This window comes from Pseudopipra pipra, chromosome 3, assembly GCF_036250125.1.
Source record: "Pseudopipra pipra isolate bDixPip1 chromosome 3, bDixPip1.hap1, whole genome shotgun sequence".
In the NCBI taxonomy this organism is placed as follows: Eukaryota; Metazoa; Chordata; class Aves; order Passeriformes; family Pipridae; genus Pseudopipra; species Pseudopipra pipra.
In genome coordinates, this window is record NC_087551.1 from 42,921,574 (window position 1) to 42,939,177 (window position 17,604).

Here is a 17,604-nt window from a genome sequence, read left to right on the forward strand (position 1 = left end):
TCAGGGCATGATTGACAGGGGTCTATTTCAAAATACCTTCCATTAAGGAAAAAAAAAAGAAAACTACCTTAATGGTGAAGCAGGGAATGACAGCAGCAGACAAAAGATCATTGCTTCTTTGTTCTTGAAATCTGAAGAAAATACACAGAACTCCATTGTATGACTTTTTCATGCACAACATTGTCTCTCTTGACCCCATGCACATCTGCAGCATGAAGTCCTCTGTTATCTCTGGATAACAGCTGTTGCATCACTGATTATTCATCAGCTCCACTTCAGTCTGCCTAAGGTGCTGTGAAAATCCCACAAATTGCTGAGTTTACTAAGTGAATTCAAGATAAAGCCTCAAATTGATGAAAAAAAGTAGGAATAACAATGGATAATTCTTACTGGACATTTTGTTTGGTTGTCTGTAGCACACAGGCCTGTATTTTAACATGTTGGAACTGGAGGACTTTAAAAAAATATTATAGAATCCCCCAGTTTTCTCATCTAACTCCTTTATAGTTTTAATTTGGCTTTGGAGAGCAAAACACAAGGGCAAGGAACACATGCGGTGAGTACTGGAGAAACAAGCAAGCCCTTCAAGTTATATGATGTGCAGAAGCAGAATTTACAGAGCAATTAATTAGTGAGGATTTCCAGTTAAAAGAAGGTGACTGAAGAGGTATGTGCACAACCCAACCCCTTTGAATGCAAATACTCCTTGATCTTTATTTGGGGCAGCGGAAGTAATTTCTCTTCTGTCCTCTCACACTTGTTATGGAAACCACAATTCAGTATGTACCTCCTCCCCAGGTAATTCATCTTCTGGGCTCCTCCACCACCACCTCCCCCAACCATTTTCCACCCCTACCACTCCCCAGTTACCAATGCTCATATTCCCACATGGGTGCTAAATCCCATCAGTTTTTCTGTCCAAAGGATAAGGATGGAAGAAGATTTCTTTGATCTCCAAGACTCTTTCATGGGTCATTTGAGGGGTGAGGACAGAAGAAGGTGAAGATTTCCAGTTTATCATCAAGGCATTGATGGCCATCAGATTGCTGGGAACATAATAGTGGATATTCCTGAAAAAAAAAAAAAAGAAAAGGTTGCTTTGCAGCTCAGCACTAAATTGTTAATGAGCTCCTGGTGTAAATTCATGAAGTGTAGGGACTCAGTCTAAGCAGGTGGCTCTGCAGTGACATGGAGCATCCAATTATCTACTTACAAGCAAGTTGTACAGCTCCATGTCTACATGGTCAGTATCTGAGTTTAGATTAGTGCTATGGAGTCTACAATGTGATAGGCATATTTCCAGATATATGAGCCTACCTTACAGACTGTAAACTAGAGAAAACAGTTTCTGTAGGAGCCCCAGAGGCTATTGCATGGAGTGGTCCTGAGTCCTGGTACCAGTGGCTCATTTGCCTTGTGGCCATTTGTAAAGCAGACTGCTTAGAAGTCACCACTCTTCAATCTCTCCAGGTGTGAAGGTGCCACACATGCACAGATGTTGCAGGTAGCTGCAGTTTGTCTGCAGTTGAAGCTCAGGTACAGGATGCCAACACATAAGTCCACTGAAATGATACAGAGCCACAGAGTTAAAAGTACATAATCAACCTTTGTTCTAAATTCCCTAATTGGATTGCAAAATGACTTTTTTTCATGCTCTCAACTTGTCTTTTGTCTCTTCCAGTTCATCTACATCACATTCCTTGCAATTATATCACGCTCCCTTTGTCCAATGCCAAGTATTTGCTGAGGACTTGTAAAATCCTCATTCCCAATAGTTTACCTGTTTGGTACAGGATTTCTGTCTTTCTTCAGAAGGCAGTTCTGCTCCAGCCTCCTTCTGTTGGGCAAAATTATGCAAATTGCATAGATTAAATTGCTGTATAATGGTTGATCAGCTTTTCCTTATTGTTTGCCTTTTGCTACACAGGATTTGTGTGCATTTAAGAGTTTTATGTGTTTAATAGTTATTTAAGAGGCTTAGCATAGCTAATACCTTCAAGCAGTTCTGTCCCTGCAGACTAGAGAGAAGTAAAGGCTACCTCTGGCATCAGTGATTTCTACTGAAGGAGATTTAAAAATTGTTTAATAAGCCTGAGTGGCAAAGTTTCTGAGAAGAAGATACATTGACTGTTGATATTGTTTGGAGAGTGTGCTGCTGTTTACCAAAACTCTCTTCTGTCTCTCTCCTGATAAAAGGAGCTGCAAAGAAGACCCAGCTCCCACTAGAGGAATAGGTCCAGCAGGATGCAGGTCTCCAAATTCCATGTTTTCTATTACAGCGTGTTTCCACTCATGTACATGCAAATGCTTGAATTCACTTTGGCACGAGCATAGGCTCCTATTCCAGCTCAAGGCTGATTGCAAGAGAACACATAGGCATTTCCTCTCAGTTGCCAGATCCTGTTCTTGTTAACATTTTGCCAAAGCATTAATCATATCCCAAATCCCATGTGCCCCTGAGCAGACTTTCCCTCCCAGCTGCTTCATCCCCATCCCTTGATAGACAGACTTTCATCTCTCTCCCACTCCTTACACATCCTTGAACTTTTCCAAGAGCTGCAGCCCCACCAGAGCAAGCAGGACAGGAACAATGAGTGGTTTGCTGCCATCGAGCTGGCTTTTACACATCCTCACTGGTCACATAGTGGAGGCCACTCCAGTCCACTCAGCAAAGCACACAGAACCCATGCAATACGTACAGCTCTTCTGTAAGCAATTAACTGAAGAAGTCAGGTTTGGTTTTCTTAAACAAATTAGCCTTTTAGTATTGAGTTATACACACCGTTGAGAAAACAGAGAGTAAAGTAAATACGTTCTTGAAAAGCAACCCTTCTCCCATGCAGCTCCAGAGAGTACTACTCACACATTTGCCCACTGCAAACAGATGGGCCATTTTCTCGTGTCTCTATTAGGTAATAGGCTCAAGCTGTGAACAAATAAAGCAGAAAACACCCAATATGCCAATGTGTTAATTTTGTCTTCCTGTAGGTGTCCCTGTCGATTGCAAAACTGAGGCAGCCCCAGCTTTGTAATGTCTTACTTTTTTCCAACAAAGTTATAATAATTTTCCTGGGCAAAATAAATCCTGAGCATTTTTCACAGCGATAGATATGTAAAAGGTGTTGATTAAGCCATATGTGAGAAACAACAAAACTAGACCTAGCAACTTGATAACCTATTTGTTTCTGTGTTATTTTTTTAGATAGCTGGATTCTCTGTTAAAGCATACATCTCTATGCACACTCTTTACCAACTCTAAGTTTTAATGATATGCCCAGAACCATTTTACCTGATATGCATATGAATACACACAGTATGTATAAATATGTGTCATTTGCATGAGGTACATGTACTTCACTGTATAGCTCAGGGCAGAATCTATCACAGGCTGCACAGATCTTAAAAACTAGTAATGTGTGTGAATGGTTCATCATTGCTTTTATGCACCAGACGGTCCCCACGTTTACACTGGCATTGCCAGAAGGTTTCCACAGGGAACAAAATGGAATATGATGACTTCTAAAGAGGTCTAGGTATTGACTAAAACTAAGAAATACTCAATATTCTTCTCCCAAGATACTCAGTCCGACTCTGAGGTTTTACTTATTTTGCCTAGAAAGTCTTTCTCCTTGCAGGGCTGAATTCTTCAGCCCGAAGAGGAGCAAGTGCTGAGTGCCACAGGGATTTGTGTACTTCCCAACACAAATTCAACAGTTCTTAATGCACTCAGGCCTATACCCAAGAAATATAAAGGTGCTTCTCTTTCTTTAAAGCTTAACCTGATTAGAGTCACTCCTATGACTCTTAATTTACCACTATCAAACTGCCTCTCCTATTGTTATAACCTTTCTTTCTTTCATGAGGGCTCTTTGGAAGCTTTTCACATACTTGTTAAATGCTCTTGGTCACAAAGCCTGCTCAAAGTTCCCTTGATCATGTCATTGCTATGGTGTAAAATTGAATTACTTTTACAATGCATGCTGTACCCTGGCAAAGTGAAGTCTTTTCCCACAGTTAACAGAGGTGGAAGGCCTCAAAAATAAATGAATAAAGAAGGACCAAAAAAAAGTGAATTTTCATTAAACTGAGGAAAATAACTTTTTCCTGAAATGTAGGCTAGGCAAGCTCAAACATCTCTTTATTAAGTGTCAGCTAGGCACATCTCACTGTTTCAGAAGAGAAATGGGCTGATTTGCTGGGGAGCAGTTAATAATAGTGAAAAGTAAAGCATTTGCAGTTTGCTTGATTTTTTTTTTTTTTTGGTGGTGGTTATAAACAACATCTTGTCTCTCATGAAGAATTAAGAACATGAACAGCTTTTTTATTGTTGAAAATGCCTGTGGGATATTGTAGGGTTGTGGATCACAAAGTTAGTTTTCATCCTTACTTCTGTCCTTTTTATGGGATTGGACATCACATGAATGAGGTTATCCAAACCAGAAATAAGCATTAAAACTAGACAAGATATACTCAGAGCATACTCCCCATGCCTCCAAAAGAAATCCTCTCACACATCCCTTTGCGGAAAATAAGCGGGGCTTTGTTATTCGTATTGTATCATCTAAATAAAGGACTTTGATTAGCCCTGCTTGTTCCAGGTTCTTGTTACACAGTACAATAACAGGGCTGAACTGGCAGCCCATGGCTTCATGCTGGAGACAGCATAGTGCCCCTCAGAAGGCAAGCTTCTCTTTGGAGAGCTCAGTGGTCCTGCATTGTCTACAAGGTATGAAACATATGCAGCAAAACACATGGACATGGCTAATACCTTTCTTGAGTTCAGCATTATCTTCCAGTGACCCTATCTATAAATTATTTTACCTGGTGTCAAAAACTCAGGCTAATTTTCCTTTCCCCTCTGTTTTTGGTGCATGACCTGTTTATTGTTGTTTTACTGTGAAGCTCAGGGTCCTTCCTGTCACAGCCACAGTGGCTTCCTTCAGCTTCAGATCTTCATGTTCTTGATAGCAAATTCAATCCTCACACCAGTGGGCCGGGACTGGCAGGAGCTCATGGCCAGGGGTGCATCAATCATGACCAAGGTCCTACCTGGAGAGGGTCTAGATGCACCCTTTCTTATCTTTGGTAACTCAGGTTCAGTCTTAGGACTGTCTTGAACTGAACAAGGACTTTATGGATTCCTGAGTGGTTTCAGTCCTACCCATCCTGTAAAAGGGACTGTGCTGCCATGTCACAGGGTAATCATCTTCCACAGGTATTCTTCTTGCACATATATATTCTGCTAAAATCATGCTTTTGTGGTGAGAACTGGCATCCTGCCAAGCAGGGTGATTTCATTGTACTGTTATCATGAAAGGGGTTTATAGGGAGCTGCTTCCACACTACCCTGCACTGGGGTGCAAGCAGAGCACATCTGGGCAGATGTGACCTCTCTGTTGCTCAAAGGGATTCCCAGTTAACCAAGCAGCAAGGAGAACAATGGGAGCAACACCCTTTTGACTTGCATGGTTTTCATCTTTCTTTTGCTTCCCCGGGATTTTCTAAGGCAGGCTGTGAATACTGAAGTGTCACCACTTGCACTTAAAGACTTTGCAGGTGATAGTGTGATGCTTGTTCACACCAATATGAGAGGAACCCCACAGCAGGAAGTCAGTTCTTTCAGACCTCTTTAGAAATGTGTGATAATCTTATAGTGCATCAACACTTTCTCCCTCCCCTCTCTCCTTGCCTCTAATTTCTCTTAAACAAGGCCATGTTAGTCTCTAGGTTTTCATGCTACTGCTGACATAGCTCTCCTTTCTCTAAATTTCTCTCTTTCACACCTCACTATTCAGTGCTTTGGGGATGGGTTTATGTATTCAATCTACACCTAGCCTGCTGTGTTGCACTCTTCATGATGCTTTTTTTCCACATGCTTTGGAAAAGACACATTTGGTGATAGATATGCAGGCCTTTTTGTGTTCCCTTCCTTTTTTTTCTTCTCTTCTTGCTCCTCGCACCTTGCTTTCTCTGTGAGGTTGGTCCATATTTAAATTTTGCACTTCTGAATAACATTCCTTGTATTCTTACTATGTTCAGAGCCAGTCAGATTTCCATGTTGGTTTTTTTTTTTTTAATTTTAACACAAGCAGCTTTTGTTAACCAAGTACCCCAACTCTGAACAGTTTTCCAGGAAAGGAAAGCCCCAGGTTCAAGACCCTCTATGTAGTTAATGGCAATTTGAATATGAATCCACATCCCTTGGGAGCACACTTACTGCCAAAATGATGTTTGTTCTATGTATGTATTTATTTTAATTACCGATCCACTAAACAACCTTTGAAAGATTGTTTTATCTTGATGTGCAATAAAGTTGAAGGATTTGAGAAGTTTCCTGGCCAGCTCTATTTATATCACTGTAATATCTGAATTTCTCCCAGAGGTTGATTAATTTGCTCATGCAATCCAGCAAACAAGGCAACAACATATCAACATGGCTTTAGAGTTGGGAAATAAACACATAGAAGACAGGTTAAGCAATTTTCTCAAAGTCACACTCCAAATAGGAATGCGCTCCTGCCACAAGAATCTCTTCCATGCCACACTTATATTTTGTCTCCAAACTCACCGTTTTTATTTAAGTACCAAGAAATATTTATGCCATCACCTGATATCAGAGCACTGAGACTTACTGAAACTTTTACTAAAGCTGTGTACAAATGCTACATTCTCACAGTGTCCATCTGGTGTAGAAATCACTATTTTGTCTCCTTTGCAGGTTGTGACACCGGAGGACATATGGGAAAGGCGATATGACCAAAACTGTGCTGAGAATCAGCAGAGAAAGTACTGTCATTGTCCTTGTCTCCCCACATGCACACACTGGGTTCCCTGTGGAGGACACCAGGTTCTCAGGCTGCTTCTCATCTGGTTTAAACATTGGATGTTAATACTTTTGTGTACCTTAAAAGTCCTGGTGAAGATCAGTGTTTCCCTCTTTAATGCAACAGAGGTGTGTTAAAACCCACCAGGACTTACACACCACGTGGGCCTCTCTTAAGAAGCTCAGCTGTAAAAATAATTCTCATCACACATTACAAAGTTGACTGTGGTGTTAAACACAGCAGACATTTGGTGGAGTGTACTCCTGGACGGGACCAAGTAGTTGCTAAGCATGCTAAGAAACAGTTCTCTCATTCAAACAGAGGCCACCAAAATGGTTTTTGAATAAGAACTCACTGAGTTTTCTTTACCCTTTCATCTTGTCAGGAAATCTGTGTGAATTTCCCTCCTCTCCATTTGCTTTCCTTCCCCTTTCTCTGCTGTCATTTACCAGCTGGGCTATTTTCTTCAAAGTACCCTCTAAATGTCACAACCACTGAACAACCACAGCAAATAATGGAAATGCCCTAGTAACCCTTCCCAAAGCACTTATATACCAACGCTGAATAATTTGACCTGCTCTCATTCTTGGGAACATATTTCACAGTAGCGGCAGAGGAAAGAGAATGGTTTTAAGATTTTGTTCCCTTTTTTCTTGGTTCTCTTTTGATGTAAGACAAGCTCTACAAACATGAACTAGAAAAACCCTTCAGCCCAAACCAGATGCCCCTTAGAAGGAGTGTGCCAGCTAATGCAGCATGAGGAACATTTTGAGTGCTGTTGTGCATGCTTCACCATGTACCCCTAATTATAAGAAAATTACTTAAAAGTCCTCAGGGACCTCTAAAAGGAATAATCCATAACAACAAAGGGCTTGGGTATAGTGAAGATGTGCACATGTTTGAACACAGGGTTTCACCCTGTGAGACACAGTCTGTGATACAGGATTTCAGGCAGGAATTCAACTCTTACTTCAGTTTTTAAAAACTAGGAGTTTTTCAAAGAGCCATGAGAACTGCTCTTTTGCTGATTCTTTCTAGTGTATCAAAAGACACTTGCTAGAAAGGCCCACAGTAACAGGCATTTAGCCATGATAAAATATGTTAAGACATCCTACTTGACTGATCTTGGAATTTCTGTATAATTTCAGTGTTGGTTAAAGTTCTCACCTCCCGAGTGACTTATTCTTATCTATTTCTTTGATCACTTTGAATTTCACGCTATTTTGTATTCAAGGTGTGCCTGAAGCAGTATCCTCAAGCCAGCTACTGCCCAAGATGAGAAAACAAATATTGAAATCAGGGCTTAAGCTTTGAAGATGATCTTATTGAAGTCCCAACCCTCTCTCTGGATCTAATCTAGATCAGCTGTCGCTGCCCCCTTTCTCTTTTACAGGGTCAGGGCAATACCGAATGTATTGTCTTTCTCAGGATAGTCTTCCCTCCTTCCCTTCAGGCCTTTCACTGCATCTAATTTGTTTTTCCCTAAACAAGCAACACAAATCTTATCTTCTCTCACTACAGAGACACTTCAAATCTAATCTGAGTTAGTCACTCTGTTTTACAGGTCAGGAGTGAACAGAGCTGTCCTCTTCAGCTCTCAGAGGTGTGGGTTTAGCCACCTGTTCACACCTAAGTTCCTCCTGAACTGCTTCCCATCTGCATCAAACAAAACAGCAGCACTGACAGTGCAACCAGACCAAAGTCTAGGGGCTTCCCTGGACATGGCTGGAGTACATAGTGAAGGAAATTCAAAAGAAAGATCTGCCCCCCCCCAAAAAAAAAAAAAAAAATTAAGCTCTGCTATTTGGCAACGAAGAGAAAAATTGTTTCTGGATCCCAGCTGTGAAACTTGAGGACTGATATAAACCTCCTGCCTGTAGACCTGTTCCCAGGTCTACACTGGAAATTCCTCTCAGGCCGGCTACAGAAGCCAGGAGTTGGAAAAAAATTCCTTCTGTTACTACCATTATTTTGCCAGGAAAAGACCCTGTTTAAGCACAACTAAATGAGCAGAAGGATTCATTTTTATTTCTGCTCAGATAATGAATAGGATTGATACTAAACAGAGGACATGATGGCCAGTAACTGGAAGGCTTGCCAACACAGTTCAGGGAATAACTGCTGCCAGATACCCTCTGGAGCACAGAGAAAGCCTTGTCCTCCTCACCGTACAGTCTCAGGAGCTGTAGGCCTCCCTGACACCACGCGGCAGTGTGTTCCTCTGGGTAATTAGAACAGTCATAAGCAGGAGATATTTGACACCCAGTCAGCCCCCTCTGTGTCTAATACAATGGCTATGGAGACAAATTTGTGGTGGATGGCACTGGCCTGTTGTACCAGAAATATGTTGTTGCCATGCTTATGCTACTTAGGTGCTGAAGCCTTTCATCTCTCTTCTGTCGGGTTTGTGCTGAGGACGATCAGGGTTCCCCGATCAGCTGTTGTATCTGAACCCTTACGCAAACAGTTGCTAATGACAAGAGATCCCCTGTCCTCAGTGTATAACGATAAGCAAACAGTTAAAAGTTTCAAATGCTCAGCTCCAGCTTTTGCTGAAACAATGGCCAGTGGAATTTGAAGGAAAGAGGTCCAAGCCCTCCAGCAGTGCCCCCATCCCCTGGGCAACTTGGCCTCCTCCATTTTCGTTTCAGCCTGTTTGTCCATGTGAAGTTCTTCACCCAACCATCAGTACACTGAAGGTCATTATTTCCTAACCTGCCCTCTTGGCTTGCCCATGCAATTTACAAGCTTGGACCTTCTGGTGATCTGATTTCCATGTGTATGGGATGAGGTGAGAGCATTGCCATTTCAAAGCCTCGGAAATAGACCTCCAGCACTGGGATGCTGAAGGAGGACAGGAGAATCAGCATGAGAATGTTATCCTAACACCTTGGCAAGAAAGGGAGCCCTCATACAAATGTTTATTCAGAGGAAGAGAGATGGCCCTGCTGCAAAAATAAAATGCTGGGCAGCATTTTATTTTTCACTCCTAGGAGTGTGAAAGGAGGACCCTTAAAGAAATTTACAACTTGTAATTCACCTTCTGAGACCTAAAAGATGCTACAGAGTTGTGGAAAAACAAAAGGCTTTTAAGATAAGGGAGGTAATTGACTGCTCACAGTGAGCTTAAACCTGCAGTTTGTACTTCTGACTGTGCTTGAAAAAATTCAGACATGAAGTTGATGTCAGTAGAAGATGGAGCAATGGGATTTTGCCCAAGCCATGGCTTTCAAAATCAAACAGGATCCTTCTTGTTTGTGGCTGGGAATGCTCAGCAGCCTGATAAAATCTGGCCGCAGATCTGTGCAAGGCGTGAGACACCTAACAGGAGATAGGGAATCTGGTCAGGTAACGAAAGTTACCATCTGCCTAGCAAAAGCTGTGAGGATTGATCTGGTGCTCTTAAAAGAGCACAAGGCATACTAATTAGTGTCAGATGCTAATGAAAAGCTAACACAGTGATTGCTGCTGAACCAAAGCAGTGGCTGCTCCTGCTTCTGCTCAGCACATGGTTCAAGAGAATGCAGAGAAGGGTCTTGTGTTCAGGACCAGCCCATCCTGGTCTCAGCTGTGTCCTGGGAGCTGCCTTCAGCTTCCAATAGTCACTCTCTCCCATGTCTTCCCTCTATAATAAGAACAGGGCATGTGGCTTTTTACCTTAACATATCACACCTTTCTCCTGTATGAATGTGCATATGGGATATTTCTAAACATTTTGTCCAATTTTAGAAGAGTTTTGCAAAAAAAAACAAGCCCCACAACATCCCTTGGGAGACCATCCTGTAAGTATGTTTGACATACATAGAGTGACAGCCAAATATATCCAGAACAAACTGCAGACAGGCATATTTCAAAACCAGAAAGCCCACAAGATTTTTCTGACCTGAACACTTGTGTGTCCTAAGGGTCCTTGGCCATGGAACTTCAGCACATTTTTCTGTACAGAGAAGGGCTTTCACTTCGGGATGATGATAAATTGCTGTGCCTTGCAGGAGGTTAAAGCAGGTAAACAAACAGCACGCCCTTGACCTATTTCTCACAAATTTCGCACAGGTGAGTTCACCCAGTTTCTAAGGTTTACCTACCTGTCAATGATAAACAGTTTACATTAGCTTGCTGTTTTAACCACCAGCCTCTGGCTATCTTGTGTTACAGGGTCACACCTCTCTATCCAAGATCAGCAAGTCCATCTCCATGAACGTGCTTCTGACCAAAGCCTGACAAGCTGAGGAGGAGCTGAAGTGATAATCCTAGCACAGTAGCTTGATCTTATTGACCAACCATTCAGGACAACTCAAAGAGATGAACATATTCATCTGTACATCAGAAGACAGTGGCACATACTTCTAACTTGTGTTAATGGGACTAGGACTAACACTGTGTCCAGTTCTGGGCCCTTCAGTTCAGGAAGAGTATTGAGGTGCTAGAGCAGGTCCAGAGAAGAGCAACAAGGCTGGTGAAGGGACTCAAGCACAAGTCCTGTGAGGAGAGGCTGAGGGAACTGGGGTTGTTCAGCCTGGAGAAGAGGAGGCTCAGGGGAGACCTCATCACTCTCTACAACTACCTGAAAGGAGGTTGTAGCCAGATGGGCATCAGCCTCTTCTCCCAGGCAACCAGCAGTAGGACAAGAGGGTACGGTCTTAAGCTGTGCCAGGGGAGGCTTAGGTTGAATATTAGGAAGAAATTTTTTACAGAGAGAATAATCAGGCATTGGAACGAGCTACTCAGGGAGGTGGTGGTTTCACTCTCCCTGGAGGTTTTTTGTTTGTTTGTTTGTGGGTTTTTGTTTGTTTTGTTTTGGGGTTTTTTGTTTTGTTTTTGTTTTTTGTTTTGGTTTTGGTTTTGGTTTTTTTTTCAGGTTTTTAAGATGAGACTGGATGTGGCACTTAGGGCCATGGTCTGATAACCACAGTGGTGTTGGATCAAGGGTTGGACTTGATGATCTTGGAGGTGTTTTCCAACCCAGTTGATTCTATGATTCTATGATTCTATATGCAAGGCCACTTTTATGGAGCAATGTGTTGGTAAGCAACAATTTTTTATTACATTTAGCTTTCAAAATAAAAGCAGCCCACTTAGTTAAACCTACAGGCATCAGTGTCTGTGTTCAGATGTCACAGCAGACTATTTTCTAATCAATATAGCATATATTTTCGCTTCATGAAGAAAACCAGCTTGGTAAGCCCAAAGCTTTTGACAAGGCACTTCTGTCACATAGATGGTAACACTTACGGTCTTCCTTATTGGAAGAGCAACAGGTTCCAGAGAGAGATTTCCAGTGAATGGGAAGAGCTCCAGGGTTCTGCAAAAAGCCCTCTCTCCCTCTCCTCCAGTGTAAGACTTCAGGAAGATAATCTGGTTTCATCCCAATGCTATCTCTCTGAGCTGCCCATTTCTAACAGTCAAAGGAAAAACAGCACTGCCCAGAAGCAGACTTGGGTCTCAAGTGAACTAAATGACTCTCTGGAAGAGACTGGCTTTCTCCTAGTTTGAGCAGAAGCAAAGGGAACCATGAGGCTAACTGGAATAATATACTTCAGGTTACCAAGCCACCAAAAATCAGGCTTCCAGGTCATGTTAACACTATAGGCTCCCTTTAAGTCAGAGACTCCTGTGGGAGACTATTTTCCCACCTATTTTAGGAGGGGCTGAACCATTCTCTGAAAATATCTGTTGTATCTTGGACTGGCAAGTAAGGAAGACAGACTACCAGTTTGGATCTGCAGCTTTCAGACAGCTAATGCTGGGTGAGTGCTCTTAGACATCATAGGTTAGACAGGAATCTTGGCAAAATACCTTTGTCAGCCTCAAAGAGGAGTTTCACATTTTCAGTATTGAAACCCTTCTAAAAAAATCAGAAAAAAATGGCAGATTAATGCATATTGCAGCCTATTTATTGGACACTTATATTTTCAAATTGAATCATCTTCAGCTATGTGATGGCAAAACAAGAGCAATCAAAAACAGCTGCAGTGATTTCAGCTGAAGGACTAAACCTTCCAGCCTGGGCTGAGATCTTGCACACAGCCTGGTCACTCTGGCTAGTGTTAATCTCACTAGCATCTTGGAAGATCAGATGATAAGCTTGCACATCTACATGGAATTTTCCACAACAGCCACAAGGCAAACATATTTTCAGTGATCCAACCTCAAACTTCCTATCAAGACATTTCAATTCCTGTATAACTGAAGACAGAGCACAGCTGACTACTGATTTTGGGGATAGTAAAATTGTATGGAAAATTCAGGTTGTAGATTTAAAATACTCAAATAATTATAATTAGAAACCCCAAGACGCTCTAAATTCCATGTCTGACTAGGAGGAATCATATACAAACAACTGATACTGAACCAAAGAAGCATTATACATTCTTTGCAATGTTATAAAGAAGCATTTCTGATTTCTTTATAAATTATCAAGCTCAGCCCATATCTGAAGGTAGTGTCAGGCAAACTGAACTGATGGTCTGGTCTGGTGCAGCAAATCCCATTTTGTTTTGATTTCAGCCCCTTTTTTTCCACCACCAGTAGTTAATGTTTGATATGCAGGGCACAGGGATAATTATCACCACATCTGTTTTCTCTATTACAGACTGCATTTTTAGCCATATAATCACTTACAATTGGATGGAGGATTCTCAGAGTGTGTTTATCAAAGACGAATATTGAGAGGCATCTGTTTCATTTAGTCTGGAATGAAAAAAAATAAGTCAAAATTGAATACTCACCCTGGAGCAATGTTGAAATTATGCTATATACTAAAGTCCAGGCTACCGCTCTATTAAATCAACTTTTAATGCCTCCTTGTTAAGTCTACTAACCTTTCCTGCTCCAGCCATGCCCAGATTTCATGAGCATCCTTGCCAATACTAGGAAGCAACTGATGGTAACCAAGAATAGAATGCAGCAAAATTTAATTCCCAGAGTGAAACCAGCTTGTATTTTCCACTGTTATAATAAGCAAACTCTAATTAAGTGTACTAAGCAAAGCCGTGGCTTGCAGAAGCTCTGCACAGACTGCAAAAGCTCTGAAGGGCAGAAGATGGTTTATTTGACAGCTTTTGCTAAAGAAAATAAAAATAAATACTTACAAGGAACATTCACATAACCCCTTGCTCATTTCAGAGTCTGTGGTTTGCAGATCACTGCAGACAAACTAAAATTGCAGTGTTGGCTAAATGAATTCCCACATATCTGTCTCAAAGTCTTGTTGTTCTTTGAAGACAGAGGAAGTTTAAAGTATCAAAACCATCTTTAAGATCTTTATGAGGCAGTGTAACAAGGTACTTTGTGCTTGTATGGAGATGAAAAACAAAAGATCTGAAAGTTTTTTCCAGCTTTTCTTATGCTACTTGTAAAACACCCTGGTAGGTGGAAATACCATCTTCTCTCCCATCTATTCTACTCTCACCCCACATCTCCTTCCCAGTTCCTGACAGAGTAGCTGGTAGAGGACCTTGGGCTGCAGAGCAGAGGTATCCATTAATTTGAGAGATGTCACTTCACAGGTCTTGGTTGTGCCTCAGCTGTGCCACATTCTACACCGTTTACATTCCACACCGTTCTACAGCCTGCCCGTAAAGGTGTCGAGGTCCCCACATTCAAACCACAAAGGATCAGGTGGACTAAGTTAAAAACATCTCTTCAACTGGGGAAGATCAGAGGTTGGTTTGCATGAGCTTTTTGTCTGCATTAAAACTCTGAGATGTATGGTGATTTCCAGTAAGATCTGGAACTATCTGTCTATCTGTCATCCTTCCATCCATCCATCCATCCATCCATCCATCCATCCATCCATCCATCCATCCATCCATCCATCCATCTATCTATCAACCCAGAATTACCAGTGTTAACTGGTGTTAATAAACCACGGCATAATATTTAAATATTTAGAAAACCCGGTAGCATGAGGTCAATTTAAATAGAAGCACATGTTCCAAAGTCATAAAAAGGACCAAAGATGGACTTCTTCTTACTCTCTCAGCTGGCCGCTGTCAGTACAACGAACGAAGCACTTCCATTTTTTAATGCCATGTAAATGATGCCACTGTGTTGTGATACGTCAATTAAGTGCTTTGAATAAATTAATCAGAAAATTCCGTAAGAATGCTTCTTTGCTTTCTAAAGGGAAAAAATAATAAACTCAAGCACAAACCCAGGCTTTGTGTTTATCTGGTGGTTTGTTTTCCTCTGGAGTTAATTCATGGGTTGAAAACTCCATGCATATATATTCACACATGTAAATAAGGAATGAAAAGCTTCACATTCTGTGTGAAAGGCCTCAAAACACTTCTCATAATTTAACTTAATAGATGTTAGCAACATGCCAACTAAATAAAGTGCCTTACACAAATTTAGATGAAGTATCAGTTTTGCAGCTGACTGACTGCTCCATTATTTCTACTAATTACATATTTATCTGCCTTAAGGAGCAGTTTTACTATTGATTCAACTAGAAACAGTTTGCACAAAGCCAAAAATAAAGCAGCATTATGAAGTCAGACTTTTACATGCAAATACAGGATCCAGTTAGCAGGGTGTAAAGCAGCAGAATCATGTAACTTCACTGAGAGCTGCACCACCTCAACTGACAACCAAAATTGTTTCATCTCAGGTTTTGACATAAAATCAGAGAAGCTGATTATTGCAATCAGATGAACTAAGGAATAACAGTACATGTGAATGTCCTCTGGTTAATGTAAACACATTCGTGCTACACAAAAGAACAAGAGTCAGATTCAAAAATGCTACTGTTGTCAGAGCTCTCATCATGGCATGAAGAGCTTGGGTCCTTCATAAGAAGGTAAGGCTGTGTTTTGAACAGAACCTAATTTCTTGAAGACTAATAGACTTTTCTTCTCTCTCCTTCAGTATGCACAGAATGAGCTGAGATCAAACCTTGATTATGCTTGAGTTTTGTAACATTATAAGAGTCAGCACGTTTTCTACCTAATCCCTGATTGCTGCATCAAAGTTAAATTCTGATGTATAACTTAAATCCTAGATTTCATTTATAAAACTTGAATCATGATTTTTAATGCTTACAGCTTCTCAGGAGAGGCTCTGGCTATCTGAGGAAACAAGTGTAATATTTATCTGTTGCACAGAACTCTCAGATGCTGATTTTGTTCAGTCATCTCCAAGTATAATATATTTTTATTGACTCATAAAAGGTGCATTCTCTCCCTTGTCTCCCCCAAAGAACCATAAAATCAAAAAAAAAAAATGAACAAAAGGAAGCATCATCATATATCATAGATCCAAATCTTACCTGGCATGGGCCAAAACACCGATGCTGAAAGTCTATGGAGTTGCACCGATTTAGGCAAACAAAGAGATGAGACACTGGACTGCTGCAGTCTTAAAATATGCCCCTGTAATGTTCTTCAAAACTCATAGCCCACAAAGGAATGACACAGCCAGGTCAGGCAGCAAAAGTCGAGGTGTTGCTGATGACAAGGCACTGGGAGGCTACCTTATAGCGTGGTTTTATTTCTTTCTTTTTTTTTTTTTTTTTTTTTTTAATTATTTGATTAATGTATGTGTCTAGGGATTTTGACATCTAGCATATGAAAGGTATATATGTAATTACTGTATACGAAAGGAGAAACAGTATATATTGTATATAGGTGATGAAAGGGTATGTATGCATGTGTGAGTAAATGTCCATACATGTTATATATTTTCAAGGGAACACAGGAGTGATTCTTTTGGACTAAGGAAGAGAGCAGTAGTTGATGAAAGGGATGGGAAAGTCTCTCTATCCCCTTGCAAGACCAAGCATCATCCGTACTGCATGCTGGCAGATAATAAGTGTTAATGCCCTTAAACAATGTGCGCTTGAAGAAAAAGGATGAATGTATTGAAAGAGGGGAGGTTTGCAAATATTGTCCAAAAATCATTCAGTATTTCTTTCACAGTGCAGCTTTAAACACAGACTAAATTAGCAGTCCACTTCCCCCGCTCTCCTTCCCACTCAAGTCATGTCTGTTTACCCTGAGTAATGACAAAACGTAGACAACTGTCTGCTAGGACTGTGGTGACATTGGCACACACATACCAGACAAGCAGAATGTTGTGGGAAACAGAGATTGAAGCATCTTGATATACGAGAAACAATTATCATGGGAATTGTTGTTTCTCAATGCAACAGCTATAATAAATAGTTGCCATATGCTAAGCACAGATGCCTCCTTGAAAAGCAGCCCTGTGATGGCAGAGCCCATGTTCTCCAGAGTTTGGGGCTTTGATAAAATTATTGGCTTTTTGCAAGCAGAACTGCTGCCCCAAGGAAAAGGTGTCTCAGGCCACTGAAGAGCTTAAGGGTAAAAAGAAAATAAAAAGGGGGCTCAGTAGCAGTTTTGTGTTTTGCAGGTGGCTTTTGCAGGGGAATTTGAAGCTGATCACTTCAGTCACGTGGGAGAAACTGGGATGCCTCTTGGTAACATGTTTTTCACCTCTTCTGGCTTCTCAAAAATACCAGATGAACAGAGAGGCACAGAAAACCTTTTTGGGGAAGTTGTCCGCATTACCCACGAATCAAAACTGCAAGAGAATTTAGTGCACTGCAGGGGTCTCAGGCTTTGTTTGCTTCAGGGCTTGTGGGTGGAATGCTTCATATACATATATGCACACACACACACACACACACACTTATGCACATATGCATGTATGCATGTATCTTCACCCAAATATCACAAGATTTTCCTGTCAATCTAGACAGGAAAAAGTTATTTTTGTAGCAGAGAAAGATAAAGAAGCAAATAGACATCAAGAAGCA

General features: G+C 41.1%; 1 long non-coding RNA gene across 1 annotated transcript; it reads right to left on the minus strand.

Annotated features, from left to right (window-relative positions):
* Positions 1 to 483: 483 nt before the first annotated feature.
* LOC135411401 (uncharacterized) lies at positions 484 to 8,994 on the minus strand. Its single transcript, XR_010429136.1, has 3 exons — positions 1,781 to 8,994; positions 1,318 to 1,562; positions 484 to 1,070 (listed from the first exon to the last, which is right to left on the minus strand). It is a non-coding gene; the product is annotated as an uncharacterized LOC135411401 (long non-coding RNA).
* Positions 8,995 to 17,604: the final 8,610 nt, after the last annotated feature.